The 25,250-nt window shown below is 39.5% G+C and overlaps 1 protein-coding gene across 1 annotated transcript in view; it reads right to left on the reverse strand.

The window, feature by feature from the left end:
- The window catches only part of PCDH15 (protocadherin related 15), a 459,942-nt gene that overhangs the window by 243,914 nt on the left and 190,778 nt on the right, over positions 1-25,250 (reverse strand). The gene's annotated exons all lie outside the window — the stretch shown is intronic.

Below are 25,250 nucleotides of genomic sequence, written 5' to 3' on the forward strand. Positions count from 1 at the left end.
GAAAGAAGCACTTAGAAAAACTGCATTTGAAATTAAACAGGTGCTGCTTGAACGATAGATATTTTACCCTGCGCTGCCACCATTACACTGATTCCTTAGAACCAAAGCAATCAATTCAACAGAGGCAAGTTGTATAAGAAAACAAAGAAGTAGAAGAAAACTGAGAATGAAACGTGAAATCCATTACATTTTTATTCCGTGTAAGTTGGTTTTCTGAATACTGTACACCCCCTGAAATGGGCTGCTCATAAACTAGAAGATATCCTGCAACAAGATCAGTCGTAATCCGCTGAAATGTTGAGGGGTAATTTAAAGCTGTTTTGAATTAAATAGGCTGATGTGCCTTGAAGCAAAGCTAAAGGTACTTTCATATTGTTTTAATAATCCATAGATAATGCAAGTATGTTTTGTATTTAAACTTAAATTAGAAATAAGAAAACATAATTGCACAAAGAAGCAGCCATTAAGTATGTTAATAAATTTGTAAAAGCACATGTAGGAACATTTCAGAAGGCGTGCATATACTTTTTATGAAAAATCTTTATTTTAAAAATTTGTAGTCAAAACATGCTTTGATCAATAGTAGTAATAACTATGATTACTACACAGGGATATTTTTTTCTTTCCTGAGAACTTTAAAATGTAAAAGGCACAAACAGGTACTCCCAGCATCCCCTATGTCTTGCTGATGTGATGCAGCTCAGCTGCAAAGCCGTAAGGGCTCAGGGGCCCCAGGCAGCTCCCCGGAGCCCACCTCCCTGGGACAGGGCCCCAGTCCTGCCCCCAAAACTGTTCTGTGGAGCACAGTTAGCTGGTGTTGCTAGAGACCAGCAGACCATGCCAATACAATACCCACTGCCATCCTCACCAGGAGGTTCAAAGGAATTATAAGGCTTTGCTCAGCCCTTTGAGAGACAGGACATGGTCACACACAAATGGAAAGTGGCTCCTGACTTAAGTAGAGGAGGTAGAGCCTCCTCGCAGCTCTGCAGACTAGGCAAACATTACAAAATGGGGTCTGTGACAGCCATCGTTGTGTATTAGATCCAACATCCTTGCAAAAGACAACAAAAAAAAAAAACACCCAACCCTATCACTGTCATTCTCAACCTCAAAGGAGAGCTTCATAAAAGGATGGAAGCTCATTAAAAGGAAGGGGAAAAAAAAAAGATTACTGAAAGAGCGGAATGTTTGTGGGGCTTAAGGACACTCGGAGGCAAAGCAAAAGCACATGGGGTTTTAGTGAGACAGGCTTGAGAAAGGGCAAGGCAAGTCAGCACGGTTATACAGCGCTGCAGGGAAGATTACTCAGAATAAATAGGCGGCCTTCAAAAACCAGCCACTTCCAAGTGGAGGACATAAAAGTGTTCACAAGCTCTGGCAGAAGCAGGTGATTAAAAACCAAACAAACAAGGAAATCCTGTCAGTTCTAGGGTAAAATATGCAGTATTTACTTTTCCCCATTAGGGAAGAGATCTCTTAGTTATTGGGTTCTGTATTAATAGACTTCCAGAATACACCATCAAGCAGGCCAAAAAAAAAGAATCCAAATCCCAACTTGCAAGCGTTATCACAAGTATTAATACATTTTAAAAAATAAATCCTTCTTCAAACAGACCTGTGACAGGAAGCCTGCCAGGGAGTCTGCAGGGCCAAGAGATGATCAAGGCAAAAAAAAAAAAATTAAAAAAGCTCAGAGAGAATAAGGTAGTAGCACAAAAAACTGATTTTTTTTCCTTCTTTTGTGTTCACTATGAAAGGACTCTGATGGGTCCCCATGCCAGCACCTTCTCCATGTGGGATGCCTAGCAGGTCCTGAAAAAAATCATCACATTCACAGACATTATGGACTTAACAAGCCAAATGAAGTGTAACACGAGGCCAAGAGCAAATGGGCTTCTAAAGGAAGGCAAGAGTGAATTGTATGACCTTGCTGTGCTATGTAATTTCCTGGTTAAAAGCGCTTTGGTACCTGAGGAACAGCAGGTGGCAAACGTTAATACCAAAATTAAAATGGTCCTAGGGTGACCCAGGGGAATACCACCATGAAGCCTGAGGCTTGTACAAGGAAAAATTAGCAGATGATAAAATAACAGTCTGAGCAAACAGATAAATAAATACAATACACCAAGGAAAGTTTGGTTTTCTGCAAAGGGAAACCCAGCCTTTCAAACTTACTGTGGCTCCCTGCAGGAATCACTGGCACACGGGATACCACAGAACCCTTTGATACGTCATGTGCAGACTTCCAACCAACTTTGAGGCGCTCCCTTACAAAATACTCTTAAAGAAATTTGGCCTCAACGGAAAACGAGCAAAGACCTCTGTATCCAGAAACAGTTAGGTTAAGAGCCGTGAGGCAGAGGTAGGCATAAGCCTTCCCTTAGGGAGAGAGGGGAGATCCACAGGGATCTGTGCTACTACTGGAGCTGCTCGTGTCTCTTCTATGCGACCTCAGAAATGCAGGGGAGAGCACAGTAAGAATTACAGATTATACTCAATTATTCAGAATAGAGAGGATGAGAGTCAAAAGACTGCAGTTTTAAGCACTGAAGGCAGCATACTTAACGAAGTGCCTCAAGTTTTTTCACATTTTCCCTTTATATATTCAGTCCTTTTCTGAAAAAACACCAACCCAAACTCTCAGTACTCTTACGCAGAGAAATCTTCTCAGCTGTGTTTGGGAGGGCGAGAAGTCAAAATTATCCTCCTTTTCAAACAAGAAAACAAACAAGATTTGACGGTTTAGGGACTGTGAGAACAGAGCACTGGGAATCCTTTCCTCAGCTCTTTTCAATAAAAAGATCTCTTGTAAATCATTATGAAATGATCAGCAAATAAGACAGTGTTTATTCACAAATGTCACAAACCAGTGCCATTCGACAACCCCGGTGACCAAATGACACTCCACACTTCAAACAGCATCATCATCGCGTTTGTCATGTTTCCCACGGGAAAAGAAGATGGGAAAGAAGACTGGAAATTACCTGAAGTTACTGTTAGAATATCAAAAGGGCTAGAAAAGAAAAAAACCACAACAGCAAATATTCATTCAAATGCTTTGTCTTAATGCATTTAGTGTAGCCGGAAAACGCTTATATTAATTTGCTATGCTTTTTTTATGTCTTCCACTCGACCTGTGTGGCTAGCCAAAATTTGGCTGCAAATTGTTTCTGTTTGGAAGAGAAACCAATAATGGATCCACGTCTGTTTTAAACAATCCTGTTCATTCAGTAGAAAGGCAAAAGCCACATTTCCTTGGAGGGGAGAGAAACTGAGCTTTCAGACACTAGTACTCCTGCTTACATCTTTGAACATACTTCAACCACAAAAACTCTTTTTGCTTTTTATTCAGGAACTGACTACCAGCACCACATCTGAGACTGTCTCTGATGTTTCCTTCTTCGCCTGCTTTTCTGTTTTGGCATACACACCTTCATAACACAGTGAAACTCTTTCAGTTGATATCTCTATTGCAAATGGTGACACGTGACTAGAATACAGACATCTAAGTAGGATAACAACATAACATGATAATAAATATGATAATAATAAAATAATAACATCAGGCAGACATTTCCCTATTTTTTCTGACCTGAAAAATACATTAAAAAAAAAAATCTACAACAAAAGATCTTTAAACCGCAAATCATCGACTAGTCCCGTAACTTGGAAAGGAAGCCATAAGCCTCCGCATGCATTCACAGAATCACAGAATCGTCTAGGTTGGAAAGGACCTTGAAGATCATCTAGTCCAACCATTAACCTAACACTGCCAGTTCCCATCTACACCATATCTCTCAGCACTATGTCGACCCTACCCTTAAACACCTCCAGGGATGGGGACTCCACCACCTCCCTGGGCAGCCCATTCCAACGCCTGACTACCCGTTCTGTAAAGAAATACTTCCTGACATCTAGTCTAAAATTCGTGCAAGAGTGTTTTAAGCTCCTGCTAAGGATAGAGAGGAAAAGGAACAACTGATTTATTTATTTATTTTTTAACACGGAGCTTAATAAATTTGGAATTGCAACCGCATTCAATAATCCAAACCGTGTCCCTAGGCATCTGCGTAAAAACGTGTGGTTTTTTCACCATCGCGTGGTGACTGAAATACAGTATGGAACAGTTAAAAGGGAATTCACAACTGAGATGCAGAATATGCAGTTTGTGCTTTCAAGCGTAATAAACCAAAAGTGACTATTTTTAAAGTTACTTATTTTCCAAAGATTTTGCTTGTATTTTATTTATATAAAACATTTTAAGATGTCCGTGACGGCCAGATTTCTCTTGAAAGATAGGTAGAATGTTGTGTTAAATGTAGTAACTATTTGATTAAAAACTGAAACTGAAGGTTTTTGTCTTCTTAGATGGGCATTTTTGATTGATTGTTCAAATGACTGCCATCTGCCTCCTCCTCCTCCCTTAGTTATAACTCCCCTCACGTCCCCTGAGATTTTTCTTATGCACTTTTTGGGGGTAAAACATTGCTTCTCAGCACTGCACAAAGTTTTCATAAGATCCCAGCTTGGACCTTACATCTCTGGGAAAACACTGCTAATGGTTTAAAACCAGCACGTTGCCAAAAAATCCAGAGTGTTGTTTTTGTTAAATAATGATTAATAAAGCAAGAGAAGAACAACTTGAGGTAATCCATACACCCTCCCAACAGAAACGCTTTCCTTTGTTTTTATGTTCACTTGGAGCTCTTCCTGATTTTTCAAGCCATGCAGGTCAGAAATACTTGAAGTTAATGGAATAAAAACCAGTTCAATCTCTTGGGAGTGAAAGCTGAACTTTATGCTGCATATCTACAGTTTTACCCAGACACCTCCCCAGAATATAGTAACTTCATATATTATTAAATAGTAGCTTTTAAGTGACTTAAACCCCCTCAGGTCAGTAACTCAGTTCTCCCTGCATCTAAAACTATTCTCTCAATATTGTCTGTTTGTTACTAAATTATTATAAGCACAGTCATGAAGTACCAGAACCTAACTGCAAGACTCAACAAGAATTTAGGATTTCAAGTTAGCTACCCCACTGTATGGCGTAGAGTGTTATGCTGAATTCAAGTTGCCATAGCTCGGTTAAGACACTGATTCTATCAAGTACTAAGCATTAAATGAGAAAATTAAAAAGCACTCATTGGTATTTGCTACGAGGTACAAGTTTAGAGACTTTTTTTTAAAAGACAGGGGACCATAATACTTGTGGAACAGCTGATACTGAGGATAGCTCTGCTTTTAAAATACAGATTTTCCTATCTTTTCCATGGTCTACCTGAGATGCAAAGCTAAATTTGCCAACCGTATCTATTTATGGAGAATTTCTTCCTCTAGGAAAGATAAGAAGGAAAAGAGAGAAAATGACACATTTTCAGAGTTAGAGTAACAACATGATTTTCTGCACAGAGCTGGTTTTTTGTGGATTTTTCTTTTGTTTTGTCTTGTGTGGGGTATTTGGGGTTTTTTTGCTTATTACCATAAAAATGATTGTGTTCTAGGAAACTGAACTAGGACACTGCCTGGTTTTGAGCAGGTAATTTATTAATAAGAACTGTCTTTTACATGATTGAAGGCAACAGGCCATGAACCAGCCATAGGTTCACAAACTGGGGTTAGGATGCTTTGATGATTCACAACCACTTCAGCTCCCACCTGCCTGCCTTGCGACGCTCCTGGGAGTCAGTGGTCAGGGGCACTAGGCAGGCAGAAGTAAACATTACCAACTGTTGTAAAAGATAAAACCATATGAAAAGGAAGAGTTCCCAACCTTTTGTTTGGACACACCGAGGCAAGCTTCCCACCCATAGTGCTCCTATGACTATTAGCCTGCATGAAATCCACTAACAGAAGGGACAGAAACTACATCTTCAGAATTTATTATTGGATTCAAACACAGCGAGACATTTTCTACCCACTAATTCACATGGAAGACTAAGTTATTAAGACAAAGACTGCTAAAAAATAAATTTAAAAAAGGAGGAACATCATGAACATGTGCATTACTCCAGGTTGACCAAAATAAGATACATTACAGTGCCTTGAGCAACAACCCACCTAAAAAAGGAATGTTCACTTGTATTAATATTTCAATCTGCCAGTTTGTGGTGACATTTCTTAGGCAGACACACAGTTAACTGACCTTTACCCAACAGATGCATTACTAACATGGCTGTGAAAACCCATCCTTAATTACAGTCTTACCAAATAAATTGATATTCTTGTAAAATAATTTCCTAAATCCTAGTAAGCCCTGTGTTACCTATTCCATTGTCCTAGGAGCTCTAAGGCGCTTGTATACACATATATGATCTGTTCCACAGAGGTATACAGGATATTTATGAGATGATTAATGCTGAACAGTTAAGCATTTTCTGTAAGGCATTCAATAAATTGTCTAATATTAAAAAATCTGAAACGTCTCCCCAGGCATTTTTCTCTGAGAACATAAGAATATATATTCAATTATGAAAAGAGCATACCTAATTCCTAAATACTAGTTTAGTCTAATTTATTCAGATTCAGCAGATTAATTTGGGGGGGAGGTTAAGAAAGGTACTTTTTCATATGATGGCAAATAAGTATTTTGATCTGCACCAACCTAACTGACAGCCTTGCAACAGAGATTGCTTCCCACACTAGAAGACTGATGACATTATGTCAATCAGTTGGCAACAGAGTATAAAAAGTCATCTTTTTCCCTACATTTCCAAGTACTTCTCCCTTTTACTTCTTCTCAGTCTTCACATTTACTAAGTGTCAGAGCAGCAACCCTCTCCCACCTCCCTACCCCCCACCGCCATCCTCACAAGCAGCTCCCATCAACAACTCAAGCAAAGCCAATGCCTTGCCCTCCCATTTTCCCAGCTGCAAGCAATCCCTGCTTCCCTGATGCCACTTCCAGATGATCAATCACTCCACAAGGCCTTGTGCTGCCTTCGTGTCAAGTGGCACGCACTGACACCCCCAAGGAACACCAGTGTTTTTATTGACTGGTAGCACCAAGTGCAGTTCAACTATAGAAATCGAGGCTGGGGACTTGTATGCCTGAGAACTCCCCTCTTTCTCCAAGCTGTGGGCATGAGTCTGTACAATCATCCCAATTTCTAGCCAAGGACACAAGGAACTGAATTCCGTACCAATTAGGCGGCTCAATGATTTTCAAGGAAATAAGACCAGAGTTCCCTGCCCCTCTGCTGTCAGCTTAAAATATGTACGAAGAGTTTGGCAAACTGGATTAAATTACTGAAACACACAGGCTATTTCTTGTCTTTGACAATTTACAGTCTACTGTTTCAAACAAAATGAAGGAAGATGCACATAATGCTTTGCAACATCCATATTGTATGACCATACAGATGTAACATTCTTTTCTTTCCCCACATGATTTGGTGCATATCACGTTATTTTCTAGGAAGTGCTGAGAATTGTAGAGTATTTCAGAATGATAACTTTTACTCAACAACACAATATATTCTAAAAGAAAACAATGCATTGCATTTAACCATCACTTTTTCTTGGGATTCTCTCGCAGTGTAAAGCAATATAAATACGTGTATTTTATCAGAACGGGGTGGTGAATATTAGCACAATTAGTTAACACAAGACATTTCATGCTAGCATTTTAAACTCTGAAAAGTATTATTTTTTCAGCTTTCCCAGTTAGGAAGCTGTAACTGTGCCCAGTGGACTTCAAGTAAAGCCTGGAGGCCTTCAATGCACATCACACTCACAGCTTAGCTGACGTATTTACTGATCAAGACAGCAGAACTCTCATCTCTATGCAAACAAGGGTGAGAAGCTTTTTGCCTGATAGAAAATATTAGGAAAGCGACATACATTACTCCATGGTGACATCCAAATCCCCTTCAAAGGGAGCCCTACAATATTAAACCAACAAAATTTTTGATGAATTGATGAATCATTATGGTTACACTGCTTGTCCTTGTCCTTTCTTGAGAAACACGTGAGGTTAGAATAATAATCTGTAAATCGGAAATTAGCTAAGTTATACCCATGCTGTGCAGAAATGCCTAGACTATTGCCAACACACAGTACTAAAACAGCGGGAAGAATTGCAAAACCATTCCAACATCGTTTCTCGCTGCTGCTTCAGATGCTTTGCCAGTACAACAAGGGCTGTGACAAAACACTAATGAACACAAATCCATCATAAAGTACTTACTTGCATGTCAGTAAAATGCAGAAAATATTTCAACAGAGTTATCCAGCCACAACAGAAGTAAATCCAAAAAGCAAGAAACACCCTAGAAAAGTACATTCAGCTGAAGATGCTGCCAAAAATTTGTCATTAGTCAGATTGAGTACGTCATGTCAAACCTATTTGCAGGATCTCACCATTTTCCCTCCCTTCCTGCTTTCCTACTGATAGCTACAAGTCCCTACAGACGCTCCCTTTGATCAGTGAGCAAACATAGGGAGCGGCAACAGTGCCCCACATCAGGAGTGTGCACAATTTCACAGAATCACACAGAATCGTCTAGGTTGGAAAAGACCTTGAAGATCATCTAGTCCAACCATTGACCTAACATTGACAGTTCTCAACTACACCATATCCCTCAGTGTTATGTCAACCCGACTCTTAAATACCTCCAGGGATGGGGACTCAACCACCTCCCTGGGCAGCCCATTCCAACGCCTAACGACCCCTTCTGGAAAGAAATACTTCCTAAGAGCCAGTCTGACCCTGCCCTGGTGCAGCTTGAGGCCATTCCCTCTCATCCTGTCGCTTGTTCCTTGGTTAAAGAGACTCATCCCCGCTCTCTGCACCCTCCTTTCAGGTAGCTGTAGAGGGCAATGAGGTCTCCCCTCAGCCTCCTCTTCTCCAGACTAAACCCCCCCGGTTCCCTCAGCCGCTCCCCATCAGACCTGTGCTCCAGACCCTGCACCAGCTCCGTTGCCCTTCTCTGGACACGCTCGAGTCATTCAATGGCCTTTTTGGAGTGAGGGACCCAAAACTGAACCCACTCATCGAGGGGCGGCCTCACCAGTGCCGAGTACAGGGGTAAGATCCCTTCCCTGTCCCTGCTGGCCACGCTAGTGCTGATATAAGCCAGGATGCCACTGGCCTTCTTGGCCACCTGGGCACACTGCTGGCTCCTGCTCAGTCGTCTGTCAATCAACACCCCCAGGTCCCTCTCTGACTGGCAGCTCTCCAGCCACTCCTCCCCAAGCCTGTAGCCCTGCTGGGGGTTGTTGTGGCCCAAGTGCAGCACCCGGCATTTGGCCTTAGTGAAGCTCCTACAGTTGGCCTCAGCCCATCGCTCCAGCCTGTCCAGGTCTCTCTGCAGAGCCTCCCTACCCTCGAGCAGATCAACACTCCCACCCAACTTGGTGTCATCTGCAAACTGACTGAGGGTGCACTCGATCCCCTCGTCTAGGTCATCAATAAAGATGTTAAACAGGAGTGGCCCCAAAACCCAGCCCTGGGGGACACCACTCGTGACCGGCCGCCAACTGGATTTAACTCCGTTCACCACAACTCTTTGGGCCTGGCCATCCAGCCAGTTTTTTACCCAGCGAAGCGTGTGCCCATCCAAGCTGCTACTCTTTGAGAGCTAAAGCGATACAAAGTTGTACAGGAATCAGGGTGAATGGGATCTTCTGACTCTCCTCCGACAAAATACAGAACACCAAACTTTTGGGCTAAGATCTCAACTGAAAGCCAATACAAAGAGAGAGGAAGAAAACCCCAGGCACAGATTTAAAACACACTGTGAAGCTGAGACAGAGAATGGAGAGTAAATCCTCTGCAGAAAATTGTTCTCACCAAATTGTCATAGGAGCTAAACAAATTTATATAGCAAAAATTCTGTGCCTTGAAACTGCTCCCTGAGAAAGGGCAAACCTACATGAGGAAACCAACTCCTTCGAAATCTACGTTGCTCAACCCTAGAGATTTGCAGCCAATTCACCTAATCAATACGTCTTACTCGTCTGCAACACTGTACCATACATCTGAAGGTTCATGTGTTGTTAGAACAATACTTCTTAACACCAGATGATGTCGCAGAGTCCAACTAGACTGTGCGAGATGTCCACACTTGGTATGAAAATGAAATATGGGCAGCATTGAGCAGCATTCCTGGAGATTAACTTTGCTCTGTAGCACTTCGGTGAAAGGGCATTTTTATCAATACCACTAGTAAAACAAGAACAGACCACCCAGGGGAATCTAACTATGAACAGCAGACAGTAAAACTGGTATTATGAAATCACTGTTAAAAATTGTTCAGTTCAAACATATGTATATGCAGAAAATAGTAATAATGGGGGTTGATATGCAAGTTTAAAATAAATCTAACTTATTTATTTATTTTTAAGAAGTTCACCTCCATTTTTAAAAACCACTGACAAAAACCAACAGCAGATCATTTATGCACTCGACCTCTGTGAACTAACCTTTCATGTCTTCTCTGGGGGTCAAAAAGTGTTTTACTAACTGAGGGGGAAAACTGAGACAGGAGATTGATTATTAAAAAGGGACCTACTTACTAAATTCAGCACCATAATTGTCAAACAGCTTTTAGCACCTTATTTGATTGTTCAATATAATCCATGGTTGCTGTGTTCTTAGTTCTCTGTTGTGTCCAATGTTTATGCAGTTTACTAAACTGAAAACTTTAAAATTCAGATATCCTGGCAGGTCATGTTGTTAACAGAGTAAGCTGTCAAAAAACACAATTCCTTTCATTTATTTGTAAAAACAAGCCACCTTTGAGGGGAAATAAAATATTTTGAAAGAGCAGCAAGATAGCATAATGAATCAGAGCAAAGAGGAAAATAGAGACTATTTTTATCAATGATGTCTTCCAGGAACAGCAGGTCCAAAAAAGAATTGAATTTCATCAGGATCTGATCACAGTGCTTACTAAATTGCTTTTTCTGTATCTGACATGCTTTATAAGAAATGTCTCCAACAGAGCATCTGTGTTGGAGACTAAACAAAATGCATTATGTAATGGGCCTCCTGCCTTGGCACCCAGGTATAATCTCCTGTGCAATTCAGGCAAAAGCAAGAATTCAATCTGGAGGTTCTACCTGTTCCAGTGTGATGACTGTAATTAAAGAAAAATAAACATTTCCTTTCTGACATTGCACTTCTTTCCATACAAAGTATGAAGTTTATCTCCTTGATTATCTTTCAAATTGTTGATGACAGGTTTCTTATTATCATTATTTCCATCCAGGATTCAGAATGAGGCAAGAGAATGGCTGCAGAAAAGCAAGTTGCAAAACCCAAGACCAACTCACCTATTTCTGCTTGGCATAGATTCACAAAAAATAAAAAATATTTAAAGATCAGTGTAACACTACTGTAACGTCTAAAAGATTTTTTTTTTCTAAGAGTAATTTCATTACAATACAAAAGTCTATGAAATATTAACCCCATTTTGTTTTCTTTTAAATGTATATTTTTCACAGAGGGGAAAAAGGAATACAGTCATCAACTGTGCCAACAATTGCTAATTTTATCTGAGTTTGAAAATACTATATCTTACTTGATACTGTTAAGGAGAAGAGGCTGACAGCTTCTCTATGCCTTTAGAAAAATTAACCGCGGTATAATATACTAGAAAAGGTTTGAGAAGTTACGATCAAAGGTACGATCAAAAGCCAGGCATAGCCTGAATACATACAGACTCTGGCTTAGTAAGTAACTTTCAGCCTGAAAAAAAGGACAAAGAAACATGTGAAAGGTCTATAAAACTGCGTGTTACAGAATGTGCATAGGATCAACTGCTCACTGCCTCTTGCAAACCAGCAGCTTGGCAACACCTAAACAAATTACCTGGTGGCAGGCTCAAAATGTGCAGAACAATAAGGGTCTTCACTCAAATAGAGTCATGCTACGGTGCTCCTTGTTACAGCCACGAGAGGTACCAAAAGTTTACCTTGGCTCAAAAATCAGACAGGTTCCCAGAACAAAAAAAATATCTGTAATTTTTAAGACAACGCTTCTAATTGTGACATGGGAGAAGCCTTTGGGGAAGTATAACCAGTACCACTGGTGGGACCTTGCTTATATTAAACTGTATGAAACTAGACACAAACACAAAAAAAAAATCTCGTAACAAAACAGTAATTCATTGAAAATCAAAAAAAAAGGGAACAGAAATGAATAGGTCAGTATTTCACCCAGATCCTTTGTCTCTCGATTGATTCATTTTATACATAGATTTTATTAACATAATGTTGGTTTGTTTTCTTATTTACACATTTAGTATCTTCCTTCAGAGAACTTTGCTTTGGTAGAGCCATTTTCCCACCTAGAGGAACAAGCAAGGTCAGAAGTCTCAAAGGAGAGGAAACTTTGGAAATATTGAATACGGAGTGAAGCAGCGTTCCCATCGCTCAGGCTGATACAAAGGAGTTTAACATTTGGGGTTAGCAAAACACCACTGTGGACCACCATTCTCAGCTTTCAGAAGAAATATTTACGTTTTCTTTACTGATTTTCTGGGGGTTTTTTTGGGTTTTTTTTTTGGTACTTGCAACTAAATGGGCACTTCTCTAGTTCAGGCATGGGAATGTCAGGTGTAACTGCTTAACACCTGACTTTTTCAAACTGTATCCACCACTGTCCTTTTCTCATTACAGTTTGCCACCCTGTCAAGAGATAATTCTAGGGAGAGATTTTGTGCCCAGAGCCAGCTACAAATTCTATATCACCATTATTATAACCATTTTATTACGCTGCTTTAATAGTAACATTAACAATGGCATTAATGTCACTTTTAGATTTAAGGTTACAGGGGAAAAAAAATGGCTTTCCAAGGTTTATTTTGGATGTTTTTATTGTCAACAATTTGTGCAGACATAGCACGTGTGCATGTACACACACAACCTGCAATGCTCGCATACTTCACCCATAAGCTCCTCCTCAAATCTGTTTACTGTATAGTGAAATTTTACCTTTCAATGTTTCTTTTCTCAAATCCCAATACTCTTCCAGAACAAAAAAGCAGGAATTATTTACAAAGCATATTCCTACCTATCTAGCCTTATGAGCTGCTTTAAACTTGAGCAGTGCTGTACTGCTGGAGGTATTGGTGCAGAGCCAAACACAGACTAACCATGTTTTTCTGGTTTCAGAAGAGGGCGTTCCAGCTCACCATGAATTTCCTCGTGCTCTAGAGGAAAGACTGCTAGGATTTAAGCAAGGTTTTCTACAGAAGCATTATCAATAGCACAGAGCAGAGGAAAACAATCTTGCTGGTAATGGGGATGATGGGCTGCCTCCTCCCTAACTTATGCTGCATTGTTCAAGCCCACGGCTGGAGCAGGGAAATGCTCTTTGGCTTGGCACAACACATTCTCTCTGGCTTCCCATTTCAGACAGTGGGTCAGGGCACTGGGGAAAAACTGAGCTGCTGGGCTGGGATACACCAAAGCTCCTTTGGCTGCTCCCTCCTCAGGGTGATCCTAATGTGGATGGCACAGCTGGGGAAGCTGCCAACCCTTCAAGGGCAAACACTGCCTCAGGAACTCGACGACAACAAAAAGTAGAATGAGGGCACACCTGTACCGCAGACTGCAGTGGAACAAGAAGACTCCCAAGTTAGCCTGAAAAGACTGGGGACAACCAAAAAACCAAGGCAGAGCAGCCCAAGGTGCCATCCTTATGTTGCTAGGAAGAGCTGTACTTGAATGCCAAGCCTGGGGAGGAAGTCTGTGCTAAATCATGTGCTCTTGGGTGTAGAATGCCACGCAATTGCTGATGAGTGCCCCATTTCTGAGTGGGGCCACAAGACTTTGTGGTGATCAAAAGGGAAGCAGCACTCAGAGTGTCTCCCGTAGCCTCTGAGGGTTAACACTTTCACCCCAGAAAGGAAGCACCTCTGCTACTTTACCCCTCATTACCTGCAAGTGTACTTGCACCTATCTGCAAAACCTTAATTGATTAATAATTATGTGGTTTAACTGAAGAATTAATATAATCTGCACCCTCTGCATTGTAACAACAAGCTGAAAAGAGGAATCTTTCTTCCCAACCCTTAATGAACAGCTAGTTTATAGTTTAACGGGATAACCTAGCTATTGAAATGATGATTATTTCTACAAGGATCAGTGTTATGACAGAGATGAGAATTTTTCTGAAGTGAAGTTCACTGATAATGCATCACTGCAAAAGTAGTTTGTTTAAATGTCAACATTTAAAACCTTTAAATGTTTCTAAATGACATTTAAGGATCAAATAAATTAATACATATGGTTCCTCTTAGACAATAGCTCCACTTCACACCATAACAAACATGGTTTTATGCATCAGAAAACAGACATGCATATTGTGAAAGTGGCTTTTTTGCCATGGCAAATATCCAAGACAGCAATTAAATTACACAAGTAATTGATTGTATATTCAAGATACAGACTGGAGCTCAGAACGTAAGAGGGATGGTACTTTCTCAGGCACTCTTTCCTCTACTGAAGCTCTAGTTTTTGAGGAGAGAAAGGCTCAATCGCTTCATATCTGAAATCCCTTAATGGCATCACAGAAAGCAAAACAGTTTCAGACCCCAGGCTGTGGGATATCTCGCAAACACTTTTTTACCGTCCTCATGTAATTAGTTTTGTAAGCTATGTGATCTCCCACATCATGCTAAAGTCTTCTTTGTTATGACACAGGTGGGGTTTTTTCTTCTTTCTAAAAAACTTTAAAATGAGAACTGGAGAATGAACAAAGAATACAATAGGATGAAACAGCAAGATCTTTTCAGCTAAGGCTAGGGTGCTTGGCACTTTTTGTACTTCATTAATTCAACAGATTTTTGTCACTGGTTCTGCCACAAAACAAGAATGTTAGTGAACCTGTACTACTGCATACAGGAAACCCAGCCACACACTCTGGCAATCTCATTTAATGTATTTGATTTATGTGGCTGATGTGCCAGACCAAAATTTGAATCAAAGCAGATCATCTTAATTTCTGAAAGGAAATTACTTCTAATTACAGCTCCACAGTTACTTCTTCCAAGCAAAATCAGGACCCTTTTTCTTCTTAGCTTCTGACAAATCTATAAGAATTGAATATTTTCCCATTAGTGTTCCCAGTAAGTTACTAACTATGATGATAAATATCAGGCAATTAATGGAACATTTCCATATTTTGAAAAAAGAAAATTATATGTACGATAAAATCAGTCATTTTTTCCAGTTTATTCCTCCCTTACTCTTGATAATTAAAGGAATCAGATTTGAGATGTACTCTCTAAAATTTCACTTCACAGCTTGATAAATAACTAGAAAATGTGCCTGGTTTAACCATCGGCCAAATATCCAGCCCAATAGGGTCTCTGATGAACTACCAGAGTTCCTGCTCCTCCTCCGTCAGCGAGGGAGCCCCAGAGCCACTGTGTACCACGGGTCACTCAATAAACCAGTACTAGCAATAAACAAAATGTGTTTCTCTCACCCCCAAACACAACTTCAAAGATGATCTGCAATGATATTTTCCTTTTATTTCATTTTTGACTACATATTGTCCAAAACTTCTCAGTTTTCAGTTGAGCTTGATCCTTTTTCCCTTAAAACCTCCACTTGTGCATTTTACGATTAGTATTAGTGAAAACCTAAAGTGTGTAAATCGTGCTCAACAAATTCTCTTTATAACAAAAGTCCACGTGTCTTCCTGTTCTGTCTTTCAATGAAATCCACTATTCTCCCCTTCCCAGTATGTACCAAACATACGAGGCAAGATCTCCACCACAATAATCCCACATTTAAAGCAAATTTCCTGTACTCTGAGCAAACTGTGACCTATCACTTCATTCCTACCCATACACATCAACTCTATTTCTGAAACGCAGTTTGGTTAAAATCACATGCAGGAAAGTATCTTTCAGACTATATTCACTTATTCTGCAGCCTTGCTATAATTTTGCCAACCAGAAACTGTGTTTTCAATAACTGGAACATCTGCATTCTTTAAACACTCATTACATTTTATAAGTTAAAAGCATGGTTTTGTTTGTTCTTGAAGCAAAAAGCAGCCAACTTAACTTCTCTATCTGAAATATTTAAAATCACAAGTTAATCTTAGATATTGAACAGTGACTGTCCTGCCTGATCAATGTATCAAGCAAGGGAAGTGCTTGTCTGCCTGCTAAGAGGTTATAGAAAACAATTCTCAGGTTCATGTATTCACATACTGAAGTTACTGACAGTTTTACTGACAATTCTTTTTAATTAGCCATGCCATTTTGGTATACTCTCAGTACATAAAAATTAATTACCTGTAACACCACACCTTTGTAATTTTAACCTTTTCATGCTTCACTACTTTCCAGTGGCATTTCCTTTAAAAAAAAAAAAGACTACTTATCAACAGATTGCATATGGGAGACAGACAATCTATCACAAAAATGGAAAAGATAGGGAAAAATCATAACAGAAGTCTTAAAACACCTTTTATGACTCCTTATCATGCACTAGCAGATAATCAATAGCTTATCAAAGCTGTCCATTTTGACTTTGCTGAGTCATTTCCATAGAGTTAATTCAAAATCACCAGGACCAAGTTATAAAAAAGCCTATGCTAGTAAATCTACTGTGAACGCTACTGCTTGCTTAACATTGTCCATTACCTTGGACTTGATATCAATCTGGTGACCTCAGTATGGCTGCAATTAGAGCGAAAAGTGAAAAAAATGAAAATGAAAAGTTTATCCATAAAGTTTAAAGGGGAAACTTCACCCAAGAGAGGATTTTGTCATTGCTTCTGAATTCCTTTCCGACTTCCAAAGCAATTAAAGATTGCCTATCTGTTCATCATGCATCTATGCTTAAATTTAATTAGAAAAATTGCTGTCTGCTGTTCAACTATACTGCAAATAACTTGGCCATAACAATTTGCCTTTTTCAATAAAAAATACACCAACAACAGCATACGTGTCACGGAAATCAATCTTCATTTTCCCTTTCCTAATCCAAGTTTCAGGTTTTACCTAAATTGCTAATGAAAAATTAATACCTGAAAAATGGGTCAATTTGCTCATCTTTCAGCCAGTGGCAAAAGGGCTATTCAAAGCCTCAGACATGAGAGCGATTCTTTTCTAATGTACTGAACAAGCAACAACCCAAGAACATTTAGATACAGCCCCGATTTTCAAAGCATTTCTATGGTTAGTTCTTGAAGTATGGCTGAAGCAACATCTTTGCCCTGTCAAATAATTTTTGGCTAGTAAATACACAGGAAGTCATTCATCTTACAGCCCAACAGTTGACAGCACAGATTTTAGTCTAATTAACACCAACTGCAGGCTTTTCTAAATAAATATTCTAAGACATAATAATGCAGATGAGAAAGTACATAAACCTTTTAGTAGCAAATTATGATTTGCCAGTGCTATTTGGTGTAACATTTACTCAGATACAGTAGTATTTGTGAAGAAAAGGCAAAATCATTAGAGCATTAAATATGAGAATGAGTTCATACAGAAAGCTGGACAACGTACGAATATAGTAAAACCACAGAGTTAACAGCCCAGACTACAATGTACAAGAAGCCTGATTTTCTATGCCCTGAGCCTAGAGAATGGCTGCAGAAATGTTAAATAAAATACAAGCTTTTACCTTTAATCGTTTGTTGTATAGACTGTACAGACTCTGAAATAACAGCTGTTAGAAGTTGATTTTCTCAACTAAACATTTATTTAAAACCAAAGCATGCTTATGCTTATTTCTTTTTCCTATCAAGCCCTGAAACCATGAGATACAAAGACCACATGGGTTCATTATTGGTAAATGTAAGAGGGATCCTCAGGCAACATCAATGTAGTTAAAGATGAACACAGCACAGTTAATAAGGAATTTGCTGCATTCCCATGTATTGATTACTGAGAAATGAACATCTGAATTCAAAGCTAAGATCAATTTCTAACATAGGAAAGAATAAACAGATGGAGGGAAAAAACTATGAAACACTTCTACATAAGAGAGAGACCGAGCATATCTATTGGGCTAGGCAGCAAGACGTGTCTCTAAACAGCCAACCTAGAGCGCCCCAGCATACCTCCAATTTCACCTTAAGTCTAGATGCCAGGTACCACTGCAGAGCCGGACGTTGCCTATTCAAAATGCAAAGTCACTTCTTTCCTTGCCAAAAAACACTTACATAAAGAGAAACATTTCCTAATGATGAAAGCTCTATTTTCTCTTGAAGCCACAAACCCAAGCCACACTTTAAACATTCAATTATGCCAGCGGACATAATTGTGCTCAATCATGGTCTAATTCCAGGATGAAGTGTAAATACCATCCCCTACAAGAGCATTTAACATCAGTCCCAAAAATTGGACAGCGTCTATTTTGCTGAGAACGGAATAATTAGAAACAAATTAAATATCAGATAATTTCCTGATGCTTGATGCAACTAAATCACAAGCACAGCTCATAAAACTAGAAGGCAGAGTAAGCCAAAGGCTGGCAAATCTCTTTTACCATATTTCAATAAATGATTCCAAATCTTAGTAAAAATGAGGGGGAAAAAAAAAAAAAAAAGGCATATTGAGATACAACTGCTTCAGAAACTAACTTCCTAAATTAGCCATGCACATTTGCAGCTTTAAATGTACCATACCTAACCAAGAAAAAATTTATTTGGCAAGAAAAACTGGCAAGCTAACCTGATTTTTTAGTTTTCTGCAGTTTGACTGTCAGTAGGGGTAAATTCACCCTCAAACACGTTTGACTTTAAGCAATCATGTTTACAAGAAAAGGCAAGAAAGAAACCACTTTCATCAGGGGTAAGCATTCCTGCTATTCTATGAGGTTTTACCCTTCATACAGGTAAAAGAGGCAGCTTCCCTACATACTGAAAGCTTTTATTGAAGTTGATTTAACCACCCATATTCACTTCAACCCTGACTAAATTTTCAGTTTGCAAAATTATGAAGACTGGGTGTTTCAGTAGCACAAAACTTAGTATCTGTATGGAAGCTCAGGCTGAACTAGCAAGTTTCTCTCAAACATCAGGGAAGGTTATTTGGTTTTAGTTTGCATGGTAGATACCTGGATGAAATGTCTTCTGTGGGTAGGTATTTCCTACAGTAAAAAGCAAAATTTAAAAAAATAAAAAATAAATCACAAAACACTAAAACCCGCATTTTTATGAACTTTATTCTTTGACTAACACTTGCCGTTATAACTAAGATGAGGCAATGATGTTTCCAGAAGTTTCAGATGTTACTTGTTTTGCAGCAAATTTATATTAATGTGTCTTTATGAGAAAATTTCTAGGAGGTTTTCTGTTTGGAAGGAATTGGGATGCGTACAGTCAGATAGCAAGGAACTGCCATGAAATTATGTTAGAAAGAATTGTTAAAGTGTTTGTCATCCTCAAGCCCAGAGGTACTGGTACAGGAAAAAACAGCACGTCCTCTGCAATGTTAATTAGTTGTCAATAATAAGCATAGAACTGATTTGCATAGAGCTGATTAAATCTGGTTACTTAAGTGTCCTGTGTTCCCAACACCAGCCCCATCCACCGATCAAATTACTTCAGTCCTCCACCAAATTCCCTTTTTTTCTTCTCCCCCACAATAAAGCTAGACTTTCCTACGCTGCTGTAACCTCAGCTCTCTCCTACGACATTTCCACTGCTCACACTCAGAGAATAACCCATTCCCTCCCCATCCCAGGGTCTCCTTACTGCCATAAGTGATGGTGCCCAGAAGGTACCATAAAAGGCCAATCACCATTTCCTGAAAAATAAATGCAAATAACTGCTAAACAGCAATACACCAGGGAAGGTGGTATGAAAGTTATTTTACTGCAGCTGTTACAGTACATCACCCTATGATGCTGAGCTAGAATGCTGCAGGGGAATGGGAAGTGCTTGGAGAAAAACTATCGTGATTGCCCTTAGAGTTTCAGCAACAAATGGAAAGGTAGAATGTGAGCTTTAAAAAGCACCTGTCATTTTTGACATAACTATCAGGCTGATGCAAAACACGTTTTTCACTGCTAACTGGGAACTTTTCGAGCGATTCCGGATTCCAGGTAAAATGTACTTTCTGTCAAGATACATTGAGGATTTGATGCATTTGCTGTATAGCCACAATGCTTAATATTATGATGGTTTATTAGGCTTTGCACATATGAAAGTCAATGAACTTTTTTGTCCCTTGCATAAAGTATTCAAAACCTTTCTCCTTGTTAAAAAAAAAAAAAAAAAAAAGTTGAAGTGATAAGACTCTGCTCAGTTTTAAATATAGAATATAAAATGACCTAAACTTTGCAATAAAAAAAATGTTGCAACTCTTGATTTCTATGACAGTAGAGCTGAATTGTTCCATTTCACCTTACTATCAAAAATCTGCGGTTTCCACAGTTTCAAAACTGTTACAGGATGTGTGTGCTGCTCTTCAGGGAGGACTCGCTCACGGCCTGATCAAGCAAGGCTTTGAGCCACCAGGATTACAGTATCACCTCTTAAAAGTTCAGTTTTCTTCCCCTGAATCAAAATTAATCTAACTAAAGAGGTCCTTGCTAATAAAAGCCTGAGGGCTTCTAAGGGCACTTCCTGCTCTTCAATGTCTTTTTTTACCCCCCTCAACCATACTGTTCCTTGGAGAATTCTTTTAATTTTTTTTTTTTTTTTTTAGCCTTTCATCTAGCAGTCCTCTGTTCAGACCCATCTCCTTGCGTGTATGCTCAACAGGGCAGATGAACCCACAACCTTTGTAAGGTCCCTGCTGATAGTGAGGATAATGACTACCAAAATAAACAATTTCCATGTAGAAAGATACATCAGTGCTGCATTAATAAGCAATGTCTCATAATGCAGCTAGGTATTTAAAGTGCTGAATCTTGAATTAGTACAAAGAAAGTCTCATACGTGTCATGGAGCATCTTAGTGTTCATGTGGACTGATAATTACCCTATGGAACCTGATAATGAATCAGTTTCTTGCAAAACTAGTCCAAAAACTGATTAAATAAGTCTAATCTATATTTAACTCCTAATTGGCTTTTCTTCTTTGCATGATGATGGAAAAAAATCGAGTATAGAAATGGACAAAACCTTCAGAAATTGAGCATGACAGGAACAGACTGAAGGGGAAAGCAGGAGGAGAAATTATCTTTCCAATGTTATGAGATATGCATGAAGTTATAATTTTTAACTCCATTTGCTGACCTGCACATCCTGATAATAAATGCTAATTTATTACAGTCTTCTTGAAAAAAATGGAGAAAAAAATTACTTACCAGATTTAATCAGACACAGAAACACTAAGGCAAATATAAAACTATGTAAAAGCAACCATAACAAAAACCCAACTAACAGACAACACAGGGTTTTGTTGAAACTGAAATTTAGCTAACAACGGTAAATTCTTTCCCAGAGAGAAAGTAGGATGGCGACAATTAGGAAACACACACAGAAGTATGTGGACCACTTAGCAGACGCGGGGGGTTCCTACATGCATCCTTTAATCTAGCAAAGACACTGCTTTCACTTTTATTATAAGGCAATATATTCAGCTTATGGAACTTGAATTTTGAAAGGTTTATGCCAGCTCATTGTAAAACATCACTGAAGCTGTACTTTGCATTCCCCTAAAGGAAATAAAGTCCAAGGATTTGCACACGTGTTATGAGACAGAACTTCAAACAATGGCTTTGAATGCTCTCTTACAGTGGGCTTTGGTGTCTTTTTTGCAAAATAGCTTTTGCATTGATTATTAGAGGACTGAAAACTCAGTACATTCATTTATTTTCCCTCTTGTCTGGGAACTTGTAAAGCAGCTTACATCATCACTGTCATGGGCACTGAATCAGACTCAACAGGTAGCACTTCACAAGCAAATTACTGCCCTGGGAAACAATACATAATCTAAAATGTGGATTACAGGCTGTTAATTTAGCTTTGGGTTTCAGCAGTGGCAAGGCAGTTTAGCTCTTACTTACCACAGGATTAAGCCTTCAGAAGAGCTAATGCACTATAAATACATCCAAAGTCTGTTTACTCCGAAATATGAATTTGTGCCTCCTCTACAATGTTGCAAAAGCACCTCACAAGCATTTGACATCAGAGACACTGATATTTATATGACCTTAGCTGTGATCCTAGATCTAGTAAGGCCATCACAGCAATTAATTACAGTAGCTCATTGGTGGCACTGCAAAAGTGACAGTCACAAGGCCAGGCAACCACCAGTGAGGAATGTTGCACCTTGTGGCAAAGCTCAGTCACGTCCAGCCAGCAGTTGGCTGACCAAGAAGGTACCCTCACATTTCATTCTATACGGTACACCCAGACAGGACCAAAAGTCTGCAACTTGGGGGGAATTTACACTGTCTGTGCAAATGGCAGAAATGCAAAACAGGTTTTTACAAGTGTATGAACTGTAAAGATACAGCACTCTGCCCAGCCTGAAGCAGATTTAATAATATTATTAATACTGCCATCAGCAAGACCAACTCTTAGAAAGCACAGTGTAAAGCTTGATATTGTTCTTCAGGAAAATGAATTGCTTCTCTGGTAACAAAGAGAAGCTAATTTTGCTGGCCTCTTCCATCTCCTCGCGCCAAAGACCATAAACAAAGCACATGCTGTATGGATTCTTCATTGCCAATGTATCCAACTGCTTTAGAGCATCTAAGGAAAGCAGCTAGGAAAGGAAATACGATTTTTACCTCAGTAAATTCATGCCAACTAAAGATAAGTAATTGTGTAAGACTGAACAAAAATATTATTCCTACCAGTTACATTAAATGCTTTACTTTAGGGGCCAGCATCTTGCTCGGTAAAGCAGGACTTCTTTTTCAAGCTACTGCTTCTGAATAATTCATACTTCAACTTTGTTCTAGATTCATTAACATTCCTTCTCATGTTCATTGAAAAATTAAAAAGCAAAGAAAAGAAAAATATTATGTTGACTAAAAATAGCCCTTTAGCCTATGTAGTGGCTACCATTTAAAAAAAAAAAAAACAGCTTTCTGTTCTGTTTGCTACACACACTGGAGGTTCAACACCTATAGTGTAGTAAAATTTTGATCTCGTTGTAAAAAAACCACACAACCAATGCAAGTAACTTCAGATAAATCATTCTGAGCAGTATACTGGTTACTATCAGCTTCTATATAACCTGACATCATAAAGTCTTACAGCATTATGGACTCAGATGGGTCTTATCTATGTGGTGCAATGCAACAGTTTCACGTCATGCAGCAATCTCCAACCTATCTCTGAACAAGATCCTCTGCCCAGGCTGCTGTGCCAGATCAGAGCATCGCCCGAGTCCACTGCCAGCCCCTGGCTAGTCCAGCCCAGGCTTCTCTGCACTTCATCACACTGCTGTTTGCAGGACAAATGTAATACATATGTTTACTAGATGAATGTTTTTAGGTACCATCCATATCTTCTAAAGGAATGATCGTTTAGAAGTCAAGTAAATATCTGAGGTACCAAGGTAAAACTTTGAGTTCAAGCATCCTTCTTCCACTTACATTTATCAAAACTTCTACAGTGCTACAAAGAGATAAACAGCAAATAGCTGGTAGTTTATCAACAGAACCAGTTTCTCATTTCACAGATCAGATTTCTCAAGGTGCAAGTTCAACATAAAAAAAGCCAAAAAGCAAACAAACAAACCTAACACGTGAACAGATTGTAGCTTAAGAAGTTAAATGAATACACTTTGCAACTCAGCATCTAAACCACTAGTCAGATTTTCATAGCCTAGACACCCTCCTTGGCAGACACTGCTTTGTCTTCCAACGCAGTATATGTGCATGACCATGGGCAGAAATGGAGACAGAGCTGTATTCCTTTCATCTGTGAAAGATGGAAAATTGTATGATTTGCATTATACCTTAAGATAACCAGATAAAAAACAAGGTAATGACCAAACACTTGTTGTTTATAATTTCTGCCTCACCTGGTCCACACTGGGAACTCTGTCAAATCTGTGCAAATAAAATAAAATGGGGTCATACTCTGTTGTCCTGCATAGTTTGGGTGCCCTAGTAACCCTGATGAGGCTGCATACTCAGCTGGAGAGTTGCTCAGTTAAAATCACACTGAGCCTAAATCAAATTAGTGTAAAATTTCAAGTAAAAGCATTTATTCACAAAGTCCAAAACAGCACAGTTACAAAAGGTTATCAAATACCAGAGTGTAGAAGTGGCGGGGGGGGGGGGGGGGGGGGGGAGGTCAGGAGATACGTAAATCAATATAACAAGGTTCAATATAGACCCTTCCCTTTCACAACCAATTCACTTCTGTTACAAGTTGAATATCAAGGCTTCAGTCTTGCCACAATTTACAAACAGGGCTGCAGTTGTTAGGAGGAGATTCGCCAGTAGAGAGAAATCACCTCCTCTGGAGGTGCACATGCCCTGTAAGATGCAATCTTCTCCCAGAACCTGGACAAGGGGTCCAGACAGCCTTAGACCACCTTCCTGAAACTTGTTCTAGCCCTCCCTTATCCAGAAGGCACACTAATCTTGATTACAATAAGCCCCGTCTCACCTCTTTGAGATTGCACTGGTTACCAAACCATAGTCTAGTAATAACCTGTGCAGAAGCAATTCATCAACTACTGTATATTATACACGATTTCAGCTGGCCCTAAAATGAGAGATTTTGAAACTTGCTAAGAGCATCATCTGAATCAACCAAGCAGGGTGGCGGCAGTGCTTGGTGACCCAACTGAAAGCACATTTGCAGCAGGACCCCTGAGGCCAGACAAAGCAGGACACCATAACATGTGGGATGGGAAAAGACTACGAGGCACAGGATGACAAGACAAATAAGGCAGAGAATAGCAGGAACCTCCACACTTACAGCCTCAACCTCCCCCGTCTCCTGGTCAGAGGAAGCAGGACAGAGAGTGTGTCCTGCAATGAACAAGGGAAGTCATGATCTTAATGTCAGTACTTAACATTATCTTAATGTCATCTTAATGTCAATGTTAACTGGGTGGGGTAATACCTACTGATTCGATTGGTTCGTCCTTTTTATATTCTTAAATATGTGAATCAAAGGTCATATACCAATATCAATTAAGAAATTTGTATTTCTCTTTCACCCGCCACAGAGATACACACCTCCATTATACCAAGGCGCAGCTCTCCTGGAAGGAAGGGGAGTTGGCATCACCTCCCACTGAGAAATGATAAAACACTCGCTTCCTCCTTTTGTGATTCACTGTGTATGTTCCAGTGTGCAATGAGCCTTACGCTGACCTTTACCCCTATCCTACCTAATCTATTAAC

Source organism: Strix aluco, chromosome 7 (assembly GCF_031877795.1).
Source record: "Strix aluco isolate bStrAlu1 chromosome 7, bStrAlu1.hap1, whole genome shotgun sequence".
In the NCBI taxonomy this organism is placed as follows: domain Eukaryota; kingdom Metazoa; phylum Chordata; class Aves; order Strigiformes; family Strigidae; genus Strix; species Strix aluco.